The sequence below is a fragment of the Apium graveolens genome, chromosome 6, assembly GCF_009905375.1.
Source record: "Apium graveolens cultivar Ventura chromosome 6, ASM990537v1, whole genome shotgun sequence".
In the NCBI taxonomy this organism is placed as follows: domain Eukaryota; kingdom Viridiplantae; phylum Streptophyta; class Magnoliopsida; order Apiales; family Apiaceae; genus Apium; species Apium graveolens.
In genome coordinates this window covers 226161928-226167063 of record NC_133652.1, presented here as the reverse complement: position 1 = coordinate 226167063, position 5136 = coordinate 226161928, and positions in this window count along the sequence as shown.

Sequence of the window (5136 nt, the reverse complement as noted above, 5' to 3'; positions counted from 1 at the left end):
AATTGGGAGTTCTATCAACTGATGAAGTGAAATGATTATCCGTTGACAGACTGTGATCAACGGATGCTTCATTATGAACTTCAACGGATGATGCACTTTGTCTTTCAACGGATGCTGCATTGCTTCTATCAACGTAAGCCAAATTATGACTTTCAACGGATGCAACATTCTGTGCATTATCCAAAGGCAGATTTTGAATTCTTTTCGAGGTGCCTTCTCCATCATTCTCATCTTCACTATCATCACAATATATTTCAATGTTGTCAAATTTGAGTCCTTCATGATGTCCCTCATCTGTTAGTCCATCAATCTTTTTATCATCAAACACAACATGCACAGATTCCATGACAATGTTGGTTCTTAGATTGTAGACCCTATATGATTTTCCAGCAGAATAACCAACAAATATTCCTTCATCAGCCTTTGCATCAAACTTCCCTTTGTGATCAGGTTGATTCCTTAGAATGTAGCATTTGCAACCAAAGACATGCAGAAAGTTTAAAGTTGGTTTTCTTCTCTTGAACAATTGATAGGGAGTCATGCCTTTTGCCTGATTAATTTGAGAAATATTCTGAGTGTAACATGCACAGTTAACAGCCTCAGCCCAAAAGTATGTTGGGAGTTTTGACTCTTCAAGCATTGTTCTTGCAGCTTCAATTAGTGATCTGTTCTTCCTTTCCACCACACCATTTTGTTGTGGAGTCCTTGGAGCTGAGAACTCATGCATGATCCCATTTTCTTCACAGAACAGCTTCATGATTGAATTCTTGAACTCAGTTCCATTATCACTCCTGATATTCCTTACTTTGAAATCTGGATGATTGTTGACTTGCTTTATATGATTGATAATGATTTCACTAGCTTCATCCTTTGATCCAAGGAAATATGCCCATGAAAACTTTGAGAAATCATCTACAATCACTAGGCAATATCTCTTCCTTGAAATTGACAATACATTGACTGGTCCAAAAAGATCCATGTGTAGCAGTTGTAATGGTTCATCAATTGCTGATTCAAGCTTCTTACTGAATGATGCTTTCTTTTGCTTTCCTTTTTGACAAGCATCACACAGTCCATCCCTTGTGAATTCCACTAGAGGCATTCCTCTAACTAAGTCCTTTTTGACTAGATCATTCATTGTCTTGAAATTCAAATGGGACAGCTTCTTGTGTCATAGCCAACTTTCATCTGGACTTGCTTTGCTGAGAAGACAAGTAATTGATTCTGAATCTGTAGAGTTAAAGTCAGCTAAGTACACATTCCCTTTTCTAACTCCAGTTAGAACCACTTTGTTGTCCTTCTTACTTGTGACAACACAGGCTTCAGAATTGAAGGAAACAGTATTCCCTCTATCACATAGTTGACTGATGCTCAATAGATTGTGTTTGAGACCATCAACTAATGCAACTTCATCAATGATGACATTTTCTTTTGAAATCAAGCCATATCCCATAGTGAACCCTTTGCTGTCATTTCCAAAGGTTATGCTAGGGCCAGCTCTCTCCTTGAATTCTGTGAGCAGGGTGAAATCTCCTGTCATGTGCCTTGAACAACCACTGTCCAAGTACCATAGATTCCTTATTTTTCCCTGCACACAACAAAATCAATCAAGTTAATTTTGGTACCCAAGTTTCCTTGGGTCCAACCTTGTTAGTCTTTTTCCTAGAATTTATTCCTCCTGCATCTTTTGACTTAGGTAACTTTGGGTCAACCTTGGTCTTAGATGTAGTTGGTTGAAGTGTAGGGTTAGTCACAGAATCATTTAGCACATTTGATTGAATTTGATAAAGCGTAGATTGTGCAAACATATTATTCCACATAGGCATGTTGTATGGCATTTAAGGCATACTGAATGCAGTAAAATAAGGATTATTAACATATGGCATGTTTGCAAAATGTGCATGAGGATTCTGATGAGACATAACAGGCATAGCATGCAGAGGTGACATAGACATGTTAGGCATGAAGGGAGTTAAAGGCATGGGAGCATTCTTAACAGATATGCAGTTATCAGATAGATGATTAACACTTTTACAATGCACACAGCTTTTTCTAGGAGCATATTTATCAGGTGTGTAATTGTTGTGTTTGTTAATCCCTACCTTCCCATTTCTATTAGATTTTCTTTTAGTTTCCTTTTTATCCTCAACCAACTTAAGCCTATTTTTCAACTGATCTAAAGTCATGTGTCCTATATTCACCTTACTGGCATCTTTGGATGTACTAGCTCTTTCTTTGACAAAGTTCTTGGAAGTTGAACCAAACTTCTTATTGAGATTTTTCTTTTTAGAATCACTTGCCTGTTTTAATTGATGAGCCTTCAACGGATGCTCTTTTTCTTCCTTCAACGGATAACTTTCATCATCCGTTGATTCCACATCCGTTGACAATCCATCAATTAGTTCTATCTTCTTTTTGTTTTTCTTCCAGGCATTCTCACAGAATGATTCAATTCCCTGAACCTTGACAATCTGAGCACTAACATCCCTAGATGTTTTCCAGGCCTTGATTACCGCTTGCTCACTTTCTAACTGTTTAGAAAGAATTTCTACTTTCTTAACAGCTTCTTCTAGTTCACTCTCAATAGTCAAGCATTTAATTTTAATCTTTTCAAGCTCAATTACCTGATCCTCTAACACAACATTCCTATCACTTAAAAACAAATTATTCTCTTTGATTCTTGTGTTTTCTTTAGCTAGTGATTTAAGGGAAACACGCAAATGATATAATTCATTGGACATATCATTTATGGCTTCATTGCATTCAATCTTAGAAAGCTGAGAGAGATCAGTAGTAATTACCTGGTTGCTTGATGAACTAGTTTCATTTTCATCAGAATTAGCTATCAGGGCTAGGTTGACATATTCCATATCATCATCTTCATTGGCTCCATCTGCTGCCCAATCATCTTGAGTCAGAAAAGCTCTTTCCTTTTGTTTGAGCAAATCAAAATATTTCTTCTTGTAATCAACTTGCTCAAATTTCTTCTTATCAGAGGATGGCTTTCTGCACTCATTTGCAAAGTTTCCACTTAAGCCACAGTTATAACATTTGAACTTAGATTTGTCCACCATGTTCTTGTTTGACTTAGTGACTTTTGCATTTTTCCTGAATTTCATCTTTCAAACCTCCTGGACAGAAAAGCCAGATGTTCATCAACATCATCAGAGTCATCTTGATTGGAATTGTCTTCATCCTCAGCTACTTGCTCCTTTCCCTTGCTTGATTCTGATTTGCTTGTGCCAATTTTGAGACTTGGCATTGTCTTTTCCTCATTCCTGGCTTCAATCTTCTCATTGTCAGCTACAAGTGCAACTGATCCTCCTTTTCTCTTTCCCTTTTCCAACAGCTCATCTTGCTCCATCTCGAGTTCATAGGTCTTCAAAATTCCATATAATCTTTCAAGTGTGAAGTCCTTATAATCTTGAGAATTTCTTAGAGAAACAGTCATAGGCTTCCATTCCTTTGGTAGAGACCTCAGAAATTTTAAGTTGGAGTCCTTGACTTGGTACATTCTACCATACAACTTTAATCCATTCAACAGTTTCTGAAATCTGTTGAAGGTATCATTCAATGATTCTCCTTCTTCAGAATAAAAATATTCATACGGTTGAATGAGAAGCTGTATTTTGTTCTCTCTAACCTGCTCAGTACCTTCACAGATGAGTTGCACAGTATCCCGAACTTCCTTTGCAGTTTGGCTATTAATGATATTGTCATACATATCTTGATCTAAGCCATTAAACAGAATGTTCATGGCTCTCTTGTCCTTGCGAATCTCTTCAATATCTTCAATAGTCCATTCTGCTTTTGGCTTGGGAATGAACTGTCCAACAGCAACTGTTGCAGTAGCAGCTGTGGCCACCTTGTGAGGGATGTGAGGGCCATTTTCAATGCATTTGATGTAGCTTTCATCTTGAGAGAGTAGATGTAAATGCATCTTCACTTTCCAGTGATGATAGTTATCTCTTTCCAGGACTGGAATCTTTATACCAATATCCTTCCTACTTATGATGGTAGCAGGAGGAGTCTTCTGTACACTCATGATGTTAGCAGAATAGATCTTTAAACTCTTTGTAAGTTAAGAGCTTGCTCTGATACCAATTGTTATTCCCAGTGGACTAACAATGAGATTTACAGAAGGGGGGTTGAATGTAAATCGCAAAACTTTTTCAAGTTTTGAGCAGTTTCTAAGGCTAAGTGTTTTAATGAACAAATGTGTGTGAATTGCTTGAAGCCAATACAGACAGATATATATTCCAACACAAATGTAAAGAACACAAAGAACTTAAAAACTTTTCTGGTGGATTTGTTGTTCCACCAGAGATGTGTTATTTCAGAAAATCTGTGATTCAAAGAATTAAATCACAGCTGCGTCCTAGTACAAACTAGATGATTTTCTCTCTAGATTTTTCTAAACAGCTCTGGAAAATTCACCATCTAATTGAAAGGAGTTATTCCTAAATCCTCATACATGATTGGACTTAGGACATATTCCTTTCAATCTCCCACTTGTACTAAAGCCAATCACTCTAGTATCCAATACCCATCCTGTCATTATGATGATCAAAGTGACTTTCATAAAGTAGCTTTGTGAGTGGGTCTGCTATGTTGTTATGTGTGTCAACTCTAATTCAATACAATACAAGAAATGTTACCGCGCTCCCACTAACCCTTTTGTAGACGCATGGTTTATCTATGTTTTTGATAAAATCAAACTCTTTGATTGTCTCATCAAAATGAATGTTCCATCTTTCGAGAAGCCTACTTTAAACCACATATGGTTCGCAGTAGCTTACACACTAGGTTTTCATTTCTCTTGGAAAGAAAACCATCTGGCTATATGCCAGATCTCATAGTCGTAGTAAGCAGCAATCGCAAGCAAAATCTGAACCGATTTTAACAGGGCTACAGGTAAAAGGTTTCATCAAAGTCAATCCATTGCCTTTGTTTGAATCCTTTTGCCAAAAGCCTGGCCTTAAAGGTCTCCACCTGGCCATCTTCTATAATCTATCTTTTGTATACCGTATACATAGATTTCATTCTGGATTTCATGGCACTATGCCATTTCTCTGAGTCAACACTACTCATAGCCTCATTATAGGTCACAGGGTCGTCATCATCAATGATCGACAA